The 13,453-nt window shown below is 37.3% G+C and overlaps 1 long non-coding RNA gene across 1 annotated transcript in view; it reads right to left on the bottom strand.

Annotated features, from left to right (window-relative positions):
- Positions 1-11,708, bottom strand: part of LOC126371775 (uncharacterized) — a 267,333-nt gene extending 255,625 nt beyond the window's left edge. The window contains exon 1 of the long non-coding RNA XR_007567071.1: positions 11,678-11,708. This is a non-coding gene — a long non-coding RNA (uncharacterized LOC126371775). The remainder of the gene's footprint in view (positions 1-11,677) is intronic.
- Between the last annotated feature and the right edge of the window lie 1,745 nt (positions 11,709-13,453).

Below are 13,453 nucleotides of genomic sequence, written 5' to 3'. Positions count from 1 at the left end.
AAATAAGAACTAATGGAACTGAGAACTACAAGTAAGTACCTAGCTTAAGACTTGCAATAAGTTATAGTAGCAAGCTGTTATGTCTTGTTTTGCGCTATGCGTGGTCTAGTGGTTGAGCGTTGAGATCACGATCGGGAGGTCCCAGGTTCGAATACCGATGATCCCTTTGTGATCGCTAGTTTGGTTAGGACATTGCTAATTGTTTACGTCCTTCCAATGAAGTCCGTCCTACCAATGTACGTCCTTCTAAGTCTTCCTCTACAAGGCCTACCATCAACCTTAAAATACAAGTGGGGTATCAATAAACAAAATAATTTATCATTTAGCTGATTTATCAACCCATTTGAATCCCAAAAGCTTAAAAGCGTGTTGCGGACAATAGAAACTTAACTTAATTCTAATTCTATTGTATTCCCTTCTCCAAGAACCTTTAATGGAATAAACAAACAACCACTTTTCATGACAGTAAGCCTCTTAATCATTCGAAACATAACAACCGACTTAAATCAAAACACAATCCTTAAGTAAAATACTCTGCGTCAGCAATACCTATTTAAATTGTTGTTTTAATAATGGAGTCGCCATTTATAGCTAAGCATTATTTGTTAACTTCAACTTGATTCCTCTAAGAATCCCTGAGAAAAAGGGTTCTTGACGGATAGACGGACAGACAACAAAGTGATCATATAAGGGTTGTTTGTTTTCCCTTTTGGGGTTCGGAACTCTAAAAAAGATGAGCTAGCTAACAGATTTTTCGATCTTCCCAGTATAAACACAATAATGATCCGATTTAGCAATCATATAGATTGTGGTCTAGTCATACAAAATAGTTCTTGATTAGATACTGAATCTTTAATATCAGAAAGTGCTTTTTCATGCCCACAAAACATTGTTATTTCTGTCCATACCAGTATAGACGACGCAGCTATATTATTATAATCAAAATTGTTTCATTATACTAACTGTAACCGTCTAGTCTAGCAACAAAAAAATGGTTTTGCAAATATATTTTCATCTTAGCATTAGATATTAATTTATTTTTCATTTGATTCAGGCAACCGTGGCCAATGCAATTAAATAATAGAATATTAAAAACTTAAACTTTAAAAATAAACCTCTACACTCACCTCAAAATTCAAAAATATTTACTTTTCAAAATTGGCTTACAAAGTTAGCGCTTTTTGAACGTCAAAAATTAAATTACATATTATGTAACTAGCTGTAAAACTACTACCACATCGGAATCTGTAACGCTGATCGAAAGACGTGGCCAGAAAACTTCCCAGCACTGGGCCCTAGTCCTACTGTTTCATGTTTTCCTTTTTTATTTTTAAATCCAGTTTGTATTACATAATTTATAAACTTAAATACAAAGGTAACTCCCACATGGGAGTTATACAACGCTGGCGAGGATAAAGTCACATAAACTCTTTATTTTTCACTTTCCTTTCACCGACTGCAATTGAAATACGTTTGTATTTAAGTTTATAAATTATGTAATAAGTACAAACTGAATTTAAAAATTAAAAGAAAGGAAAATGGCAATAGGCTCGCCCCCTAGTATGTACAGTCATAAGCAATATCATGTACACACTTTAGGACTCTGTCGCACTAACATTTTTGACATTTAGACTTGTCAAAAAAGTTAATGTGACATGGTACCAAAGTGTATACATATATTATTAATGCTCGTGACCGTACTAGGGGTCGAGCCCGTACAAGAACATTGTTAAAATCACTTTTTGACACTGTCCTTTGTTTGGTAAGGGCTTTTCAGGCTTGAATCATCTGACTGTCTGAAAAAGTAAAATGATTCTGTGCTTCAGAGGGCACGTTAAACCTTTGATCCCGACTATTAGCCGTAAAAATACCTTCACCAACACGCAGTGGAGCAGCATAGTGGAATAAGCTCCATACCCCCTTTGGTTGATAGAGGGGAAGTCTGTGCCCAGCAGTGGGACGCAAGTATATAGGCTGCTTATGTTATATGTTAAAAACAGCACCATTGTTTATCTAGGCTGGCGTTCCCAATATAATAATATGACCCAAAATTAAACTTTATAAATTATGATTGATGAATGTGGAGGAAGCAAGAAAGGTGCATCAGGATCGAAGCAAATAGAACTCCATAGTCTCTACTAACCCCGGTGGGAATTAGGAGTGAGTTTATGTACCCCAAATTATTTTATCAAGCTAAAGTAATATAACTAGCACTTACCCAAAGACGAATCGCCGGAGTTAATTAATTTGCGATCCTAATTATGTGACGAGATCGGAATGACGGATGGTATCGCCTCCCCGAATTAATCTCTTATCTTGCCTACCCTGACACTGTTCATCGAATAATATTCGAACAGACTATGTTGGTAAACGCAGCGTTTTGCATGCAGCTGTCGTAGTAAGTGACTAAGTACCTAAAATAAGAACCAACTACGGCAGGAAAACTGTACGTTTTGAGGGAGCTCGTCTTTATAATAAGTTGCCATCCTACATAAAAATACTACATCGCTAAATATCTTCAAATCCCAGCTGCGTAAACATATCATGTGTACCATAGAATAATCTTGTAAAACTTTAAGTAAGTAACTAAATGAACAACCTGTATCTGTGAACGCCAATCCCTTCCTTTAACTAGTTTTTCGATGAGCGATAGGTAGTCATACTTCACTCACATTTGTAAACAACGTATCAAAGCGATGTATTTCTTGTTTTTGGTAAATTTTATATGCATACCCTCTCTGCCTGCTCAACGGCACTTTATCTATCTTTTGTAAAAGCATTTAGTTCTCATGTTAAGTGACTATGTATAGTTTTTTTATGAGAATAAAGTTCTTTAAACTGAAGTAATAACTTACCTACGAACGTTTCGAGTATTTAGCCTCCCCGAAAGGGAATAGCAAGTTAAATTCTGTATTCACTTATTTGATTGTAAGTAATTAACAATGTCATATTATCAAAGCAATGGCGTTAAAACCTTTACACTCCGACCCCAATAATCATAGACCATCATTTCTAATTTTAAACAAAATTTTTTTTACTTACTTTACTGGTATCATCTAACTATATTTTAAGTTATACCTCTCATTTTCTTACGCTCCGAAAAGGAAAAAGATGGGTAATTGGCAGGCATAAAAATAGAACACACGTCAATTATAGGCAAACAAAACAAACCTCTCCTAATTTAACATTGGCCAGTAACCCGATGGGGTTGCAATATAGGCGAAATGCTCATTTTATTCGCCCGCGTTATTCATTCATTCACCTATTCGTTTCTAATAATTAATAGCTGTTAATTATCCGTATCTTTCCTTTTCTGTGGATAAAAAAATGATAGGTATACTTCAAATAAAATTGAGAAGCGTCTGCAGGAATCAGGGCAATTTTATTATACGATCCCGACGACCCGATTACTCTAGCTATAGAGGCAGCCAATCAGCTCGCGACACCAAACATTTCAGGACCCCGATACCGACCCCGCCGGCATGGTCGACGATTTCCCTCAATCAGCGCTTATCGCTATCGACCCACTAGGGTCGATTAATTATTTCAAATACTTTTTCCTCTCAAACGACGCCCTGAGCCGAGGTTCGCGCCCAACTGGGCACCTTCAGGCCTGTTATCTTAAACTTTGTACCGGGTCTTCAGTGCTCCCAATTTGTCCGGCCAAGTAGTTAATGCCATCTGCGGCAAATCTACAATAAGTCACGTTAGAAAAAAAAGGGCAATTTTATTAATCAAACTTACCAAAACGTCGCGGTTTACCGCTCAATGTGTACAACTAAAGCCTATATACCTAAAATGTTATACCGAGAAGCTATTCCAGAGTAGAGGCTGCGTCATAACCAAGGCAAGGAGCTTTACTCCTCATAACTCTGAACATTTTGCAGCTAACCCTTTGTCTAGGAGCAAAGTCTTGAGAAACTCTGATTAAGTTATGATAAGAATTCAACTATTGCAGTCTTGGTACTTAAATTTTGAGCCAGAACGTCAGAATGTACTTGTATTTTTAACTTGATCGTTGATATAGAAATAAGAGTTTAATATTGGAATGAATTTCAATGGTAGGCTAGGAATAAAGAAAAAGCGCGGGAAACGTTTAGTTGCTTATTGTTCCAAGCATGTCGTGAAATGAATATGTATTTGTATCCTCGAAGAGATAGGCAGAGGTATATTCAAGGTGTTAGTGACATCGTAACGAAAACTTGAGAAATGATTCAGACCATGATTCTAAGTTGATATCAAGTGGAATTTTCTATGGAAAACATACTTTTGAATTGAAAATAATTTTAAAACACTAACATTTTCATGAATTTGCCGAAAGGAAATTCCATTTGATGTCAACTCAGAATCATTGTCTGAATCATCCTCCAAAGTAAATGTAATTTTGTTTATAAATAAATTTAAAAAAAAAAAGTTTTCGTTACGGTGTCACTAACACCCATACGTACTTGTATGATTCTGAGTTAACATCAAGTTAAATTTTCCACCGCAAAAGTATAGAATTTAAAAAAAATCATGAATTTTGAGACGGAAAATTCCACTTTTATATCACTCAAAATCGTGGTCTGTATAATCCCCCTCAGTATTCGGTACAATGTCACTAACACCCTGTATAGTACACCCACTCCAGCTATGTTGAAGTCGCATACATGTAATAGGAGGCAAACCTATTGCCATTAATTGGGCACAAATTCTAGAAGACATGTGATATCAATTACTTATGATCCAAACATGAATTCAAACTCATAAAGTCAATGGATCAATAGTTCAGAATCCGAGCTGGGGTTCAAACTAGGGACTATGTACACTACTATGTCAGGACGTAATATACGATCCCGACGACCCGATGACTCTAGCCATAGAGGCAGCCAATCAGCTCGCGACACCAAACACTTCAGGACCCCGATACCGACCCCGCCGGCGTGGTCGACGATTTCCCTCATTCAGCGCTTATCGCTATCGACCCACTAGGGTCGATTAATTCTTTCAAATATTTTTCCTCTCAGACGACGCCCTGAGCCGAGGTTCGCGCCCAACTGGGCACCCTCAGGCCTGTTGTCTTAAACGTTGTACCGGGTGAGAGCCTTCAGCGCTCCCCATTTGTCCGGCCAAGTAGTTAATGCCATCTGCGGCAAATCTACAATAAGTCACGTCAAAAAAAAAAAAAGAAAAAAAACTACTATGTAAATCAAGCGTTTTCCGAACAGGGCCACTTGTTAGAACATTAATGAGTCAATAAAAGAACTGACTGGCAAGCAAGCCAATTAAGTAAAAAAGGCTCAGAGAAATATTCCCTTCATATTAAACATAAAACGGTTACTGACAAAGTAAAAGATCCAATTCCTCTCATACAATAAAGAGCACGGCTTGATAGAACGCTCATGGCCGCAAAAAGCTTTAAGGGCGAATTAATCTTGTTGGGGAGTACTTACTGAAAATCCTCATTTTGTCAAGGAGCGAGAAGGCATATGGAATTTTTTGAGGTTCCATTATTAATAATATCCCTCTGCGATATTTCCTGGAATGTGTTCACCTGCCTGTCATCGGACTCATATTATCATTCTAAATATATATTGCTATTTGACATTTCGCATATTTCTTTTTTGGCATAATGAAAGTAAGTGCGCAATGTCAACAAATATCAAATAGCTTTGCGAGGCGCAATGCAGGACAGGAAAGAGTAAGGCAACGCGCGTTGACTGTCTGTCTGTCTCACTCGCACTTACGCGGTTAGCCGGCCCTCGGTAAAAACGAGATTTTTGTATGAAGTGCCCGAGGGGTGAGCCAATAGTAACATTATAAATCAATGTGTCTATGTACCAAAACCTTAATCACAAAAATCTATTAGAGACACCCCACACTAGCGTCTTTCAAGCGTCGTCGTCATGCCAGCGGCTGCGCTGGCCTGGCCGGCTCCTGTCGCGTACAATCAGTGTGAAAATGGATTCCAACGTAGAAACACTGCAGAGGGGTCTCTAAAGTCGCCATGGAAGTATTTAAAAAAAATTAAAACTTTCGTCTTAAGTACTCGTCTGTCTGACAAATAGCCTTTCAAAGTTCCTTGTCAAATTCGTTGGGATACTTCAGGACGCGAATTTTAATTAATGTCCTGAAAACATCCAATTTGAACTTTGCCGCGAAACCTTCTGAAAAGCCATCCTCCGCCGGATAACGTAGACTACCCTTTACTGCCAGTTCACTACCGTATTTTCAATGTTAAAAAGCTTTAGAAACTTTTTTTATTTGTTTTATTTATTTTGAGCAAGACTTACGATCATAGACTTACCATCTTAAAATAATTAACAGACATTCCACCTAAAAGTAGCTAAGTTGCCTACCCTTTTACAGTCATAAACAAATAAAGACGCAAGTATAAATATTTTAATGTTCCCAAACTACTTAGGGCTTATAAATCAAAAGATAACCTAATTGGAAGAACTATTGGTGCAAATCCAGCCGATACCGGGAACCGAATTGGCACTCGCCTTTTGAGAAGCATTCCGGTGTCACACAGGACCAAAGTGACTCGTAAGATAGATTGAGTTACAATAAACATTAAGGTACAATAAGCTGCAAAAGTACAATCAGTTTCTAACAAAGTAATAATTTAACTGGTTGCACTGACCTTCTGGTTACATGTCGTTTCTGTAATAGACCAAAAACACCTACAAAAACATAAATTTTATAATTATGGCAACTTTGGTTCATAATTTCACCACTGTTTACAAATAGTGGGCTCAGTAATTGAACTTTTGCTCTTTGATTGTACATTTAGCAAACCCCACATAGCCCTAGCGTGTTACAGCATGTTATGATCTACCCTCGAAACTAATATACTGCCTAGCAACCTTATTCTTACCCCGTGACAAATTAATGTCCAACTTCCTTGGCAGATGAATCTATCCAAACACCATCAAGATAAACTCTAGTCATTGTGAACATAAGCAGTATGGTAAGTAACTAAAAATAATATTAACCTATAATTCGTAGAGTAATAATAGAATAATGTAATGCAATATAATTTATAATGTCATGTCTCTCCTAATAATTTATAATGTAATGTCTGTCGATAAGAAAAAGAATGTCATGTAATATTACACAGGGTGTTAGTGACATTGTAACGAATTATAAGGAAGGTTCAGACCATGAATCAGAGTTGATATCGGATGGAATTTTCAAAAGTATGAAACTGAAAATAATTAAAAAAGGAACTAAAATTTTCGTAAATATTCTGACAGCAAATTCCACTTGATATTAACTCAGAATAATGAGCTGAATCCTTAGTATTCGTTACGATGCCACTTCACCCCGAGCAAGTACGTACAGGTAGCAAGTGCAAGTACTAGTGCAAAATCTATACAAGTGCGTATAGATATTAGTGACGCCCTAATAAATACTGGGGTTGATTCAGACCATGATTCTGAGTTGATATCAAACGGAATTTGCTATCAGAAAATGTACGAAAATTTTTCATCGCAAAAATGAAAATTCCACTTGATATTAACTCAGTATTCGTTACTGTCACTACCACGCTATATAATATAATGTAACGTTATACGCGTAGTACTTTTTTTTCTATATTCCTAGTTAAATGTGCACGGAGTCGGAATTCAGGAGTCGACGCCAAAGTAACTGCAGCTTCTTTTGTGTGTTGTCTCACTGCTTTTTAAACTAACTAGATATTTATTGGATTAAACCTAAATCAATCAGAATGTGGGCGTTCATAATGAATGCGGTAAAAGATATCTGATTTCAAGCTTAGTGACAAATTATTGATGTTTATTGAAACCGCATTGGTAATGGAATTTCAAAAAGAAGTGGCAATAATAGCAAGATAATTTAAATACCCAAAATTTTATATATTGAACAAATATTTTGGCAAAGGCGAAGAACGAGCTTTCTATACGCAGCTAAACACATTCTATTCATATTGCCGGCGAAACCTCCGTAGATGGAAAGGTCTGTAGTCAAAAAACTTATAGGTTTATCGTCGTGTCGATGGAACATTCTGTATGTGGGAAGACCTGTCGTGGAAAGTGACGTAGATGAAAGTTTCTGACGACAAAATGTCCATAGGCTGAAGTGGCCTGTCGACGAATAGTCGATGGCGAAGTCGTAGGAGAACGCTGCTATCAACATAATAGATAGAGATAGTTTGGGTTCTATTTCTAGATTAGCATTTTATAATTTAAATTTGCGAAAAACAACTACCCAATTCCGTCTTCGAGAAAGTTTCCGGAAAAATGCTTCTCAAGAAATTCCCAGTTCGACGACGGTATCCTTATATCCTATTTTAAAGCCACGATGGCAGTTTTCTGATTGGCATTTTATATAAGTAGCTATTAAAATAATCTGACAGAAGACTGGCTTTAAACGTGGTAGGGGGAAGAACCAGCTACGCGTCGCTGGCTTCACATGAAAATATTAAAAATTTTGCCTTATTGCATTTTGCTCGATTTTCCCGAGACTTTTGCAAAAATCAGCTAGAAAATTATGTCATGTGGATTATTGCAGAAGACATAAATTGCCAAATTCTAGTTTTTTGGATACATAAAAAAAGTATTAGAAAAAGCTGAACCGTTTGTCTGTCTTGTGTATGCTAATTGTTTTTATATCCTGTTCCGTGTACAATAAAGTGTAATATATAAATAAAATCCATACTAATATTATAAATGCGAAAGTAACTCTGTCTGTCTGTCTGTCTGTCTGTCTGTCTGTCTGTCTGTTACTCTTTCACGCCTAAACGGCTCAACGGATTTTGATGAAATTTGGTATGGTGATAGATGATAACCTAGAAATGGTCATAGGCTATAAATAATCACGCCATCGTTCTTAGGGGGTAGGCAGTTGGCAGATAACTAAATTGATTTAGTGATTTGTAGTCGTTTTTGTTGGGACTTTTGCTCTTTCACGTCTAAACGGCTGAACGGATTTTAATGAAATTTAGTAAGGTAATAGTTGGTTATCTAAAAACGGTTGTACGATCAAATTGATCACGTCATCGTACTTAGGGGGTAGGAAGTAGGCAGAAAACTGAATTGAGTTAGTGATTTTTTTATGGTTTTTGCTGGGAGTTTTGTCTATCATGCCTAAACGGCTCAACGGATTTTGATGAAATTTAGTTAGCTGATAGATAGTAATCTAGAAAAGGATATGGCCTATTAATATTTATGCTATCGTACTTAAGGCGTAGGCAGTAGACAGAAAACTAGGTTAGTGATTTTTAATTGTTTGTTTTAAAAGTTTGCCTCATTCACGCCTTAACGTCTGAACGGAATTTTATAAGACTTGGTTAATTTAAAGATAGGATCTTAGGCACGGACACAGGCTACTTTTTATGGCGGGAAAATACCTCATTCCCGCGGAAATCTAGATTTCGTGATCGTGTCAAGAAGCGCATGACGCCATAGCTACTGGAATGATTTCGATGTTTTTTTTTAAACTGAGTGACCTCAAGTTAGTATTTGATCACTTTTCTAACTTAGAGGGTAGGTAGGCGCCATAATTTAGGGAATTTATGATAAAATTTTGATGCAACTGTCTTTATTAAACAGTTATATCTCATTCCTACAGGAACCTACACATAGCTATAGCTAGCTATCTATTAACATTAAAACTCTTTCTAGAATCACATTACGCCAATTAATTGATCTGATTTGTATAAGTTTTTTTATTCAACTAACTATTACATTACATACAGATAAAATCTAATTACTTACACCACATAATTAATATAGTACTACATGACTAGCTACGCTTTAAACTTGAGGAGGTAATTCGATAGACATTTATACGAACTTTAAGCCCAGTAATCAATCATAGTAATAAGGTAATACTCATTTTAGACAAAGAAACGGATAGGTAATCAGTTCTTCAACGAAATTATAACACCTACACTTAGTTTGTTTACTATTTAACGAGGGAAAATAATCCTTACTAATATTATAAATGCGAAAGTAACTCTGTCTGTCTGTCTGTCTGTTACGCTTTCCCGCTAAAACCTCTCAACCGATTTTGATTAAATTTGGCACAGACAATCTTTAGACCCTGAGAAAGAAAATAGGATACCTTTTATTGCGAAAAGAAGGGACGAAGAGATTGAAATAGGGGTTGAAAGTTTGTATGGGATATTTTAATTTTAAAATATAAATCCATGAAACTTTATATTTAAGCACTTGATAAAAAATAATTAAACATTTGTTCTAGCGTTGCTGAAATTTCGACCAGTGAGGGGGTGAAATGAGGGTTGAAAGTTTGTATGGGAGTTCGTCATTTTTGGGGATAAAACCACGAAACTTTATATTTAGGAACTTGATAAGAAATAAAAAAACAATTTGTTAAAGCGTTTTTGAAAATTCGATCTTTGAGGGGATGAAATAGGTGTTGAAATTTTTTATGAGGTTCGTCATTTTTCAAGATAAAAATATTAAATTTTGTGTTTAGGCACTAAATAACAAACAAAAAATCGTTTGTTCAAGCATTTTGAAATTTTTACCAGTATGGGGGTGAAATACGGGTTGAATGTTTGTATGGGTATTCGTCATTTTTGAAGATAAAACCATGAAACTTGGTACGTAGGTCTCTTAGGATGTGCAGAGTTTTTCAACAAACGGATTTTCCGAAATTCGAACGGAACGGAACGGATTCGGAACGGGAACTACGAAGCCAAACTTTTTGTATACAAAATATTAACCACTGAACCTAGGAACATGATATTTAGTAGTTTTGGGTGTATCAAGTTAAAAAAATTTGGCTTTTGTAGATAAAGTTCCTTTTAACGAATACTCTGCATCGCCGCCACTGCCGTCGGTCGTCGTTCGTCGTCGCGCACATTCGCCGAAGTGTGGCGGCAGTCAACGGCGCTGTCTTGTGGTGGGGGAGCGCACGTGGTGTATACGTGGCCTGCTCGCGAGTGTCGAGTCCAAACAATTTCTACATTTTAACAAATAATAACAAAATAGCAAACGTTGTGTACAAAAAAGTTTTAAATTAGGTCATTTTAAAATATTTTTGTACACAACGTGACGCTGACCCCTGTAAGTGTCTTGGACATAAGGGACCGATAAATATTCCTAGGTAATTTCTGCCACTCAATGGAATACATAGGTACTTTATAACGACTGTAAACAGATATTTTTTATTTTTTTTAAATATACCTACTTACTCTCTTTTAATCACATGCTATACCGTTCCTTTTATATAATCCTTAATATTCAAATTAAAAGTACGCAGACGAAGTCGCGGGTACCAGCTAGTATATAAATAAATGTACTTACGTGAAAATAATGCGTACCTAAGTATAGTAACAAAGAAAGAAACGAATTTAAGAGACCCCGCTGCAGAGCATACTCCTCAGCCGCCACTCAGTAGGTCAAAGAGAATATAATCACTACGTTTACGGCCTCTGTGGTCCAGTGGTTAAGCGTTGGGCTCACGATCCGGAGACCCCGGGTTCGAATCCCGGGACATATCACAAAAATCAGTTCGTGGTAGTTTATTTCAATTCTGCGTTAGTGTGTTGTAGTGTGAGTGTTAAAGTGGAAGGTAAAGAGTTTCTGGAAATATAACGCTATTTTAATTAAAAACGGCCTCCGTGGTCTAGTGGTAGGCTCACGATCTGGAGGTCCGGGTTCGATTCCCGATGGGGACATTGTCGAAATCACTTTGTGAGACTGACCTTTGTTTGGTAAGGACTTTTCAGGCTTGAATCACCTGATTGTCCGAAAAAGTAAGATGATTCCGTGCTTCGGAGGGCACGTTAAGCCGTTGGTCCCGGCTATTAGCCGTAATAACACCTCCACCAATCCGCATTGGAGCAGCGTGGTGGAGTATGCTCCATACCCCCTCCGGTTGATTGAGGGGAGGCCTGTGCCCAGCAGTGGGACGTATATAGGCTGTTGATGATGATGATGATGATGTGTCTTACACACGCAAATTGGCACATAGATTGATCGTAACTGCTTACTACCAATTTGCCACGATAACCGAAGTCCGCGATAACTGAAAAAAAAACTTGGGTAACTACTAGATACCTACCTACTCTCAATTCGAAATTAAATGCGTAAAACTGCCTGTTTTATATCCGTTTCAATTTTACGATTGCTATCGTCATAAGATCATCATTCCCTTTACGATTGCCCTAGAAAGGTCTTTTGTGTGATGCATTATTTTTTTATAGCCGAAGCAATAAAATGAATCCTAGAGGGTAGCATCAGAAGTCAAATGTTGGTTGGAATTGGATTTCTTTACGATTTGGGCTATAAGTAATCATGACTGTGATAAACCAAGTTGTTTCAGACACTTCCTATAATATCCTTACAATGTACATACAGTCATGAGTAATATAATGTACCCACTTTAGGACTCCGTCGCACTAACATATTTGACATTTCGTGAGACTTACAGTTCAATTTGTCAAAAAAGTTAAAATGACAAAGTGTATACATATTAATGCTCGTGACCGTACATTTTGCTATACCTTGTGGGATATATAATTAAATGGGATATTACATCCTTTTTCCAAAAAACATATGCACCTTACACTCTGACCCCCATGGTAGATTAGACAATTCTAAAATCATACCATAAACAACCAAATCCCCATTCATTATCCTTCCATACTCATCATCATCACCAGCCCATTAACGTCCCCACTGCTGGGGCAATGAATAGGGAGATCGGGCCTTAAACCACCACGCGGGCCCAGTGCGGATTGGTGTTTATTAACGACTGCTAATGCAGCCGGGACCAACGGCTTAACGTGCCTTCCGAAGCACGGAGGAGCTCGAGATGATTTTTTTTTTGTGGTCACCCATCCTATGACCGGCCTTTGCGAAAGTTGCTTAACTTCAACAATCGCAGACCGAGCGCGTTTACCGCTGCGCCACCGAGCTCCTGTCCTTCCATACTACTTCCATAGTATTCTCTCTTACTTTCTATCAATCTTACGTTCCGTTCTACTCACTTTTAAATACCGGCACCACCTACAAGAGTTGCCCACGTACCACGGACTGCGCGCAGCCCTGCTACATATTTCTATCTATTGGTGCTAATTCCTGTAAATACCATCTAATTTTATTTTAAGTTATATCTGTCATTTTCTTATCCGCCGAAAAGGAAAGGGACGGATAATCGACAAGCATAAAATTTATGGAACACACGTCAAATTTAAGCACAAATCTAAACCAACCGTCTAAAAATTTTACATCTGTCAATAACCCGACACAGTTAAGTAGACAGCACGTCAAACGGATTGCATACCAGGAACGTACCTTTTGATTCGCCCGGGTTATTCATTCATTCACTCATTCTTCCTAAAATTAAGAGCTGTGAATCATCCGTCCCTTTCCTTTTCGACGGATATGAAAATGACGGATATAACTTTAAATAAAATTAGGCGGTGTCTGCAGGAATCGGGGCCATTGTATCTATAAATGTAAACTTTAAAAACAAT

This window comes from Pectinophora gossypiella, chromosome 13, assembly GCF_024362695.1.
Source record: "Pectinophora gossypiella chromosome 13, ilPecGoss1.1, whole genome shotgun sequence".
Classification (NCBI taxonomy): Eukaryota; Metazoa; Arthropoda; class Insecta; order Lepidoptera; family Gelechiidae; genus Pectinophora; species Pectinophora gossypiella.
The sequence above is the reverse complement of the archived record's forward strand: the minus strand, read 5'-3'. Positions and strand labels throughout refer to the sequence as shown.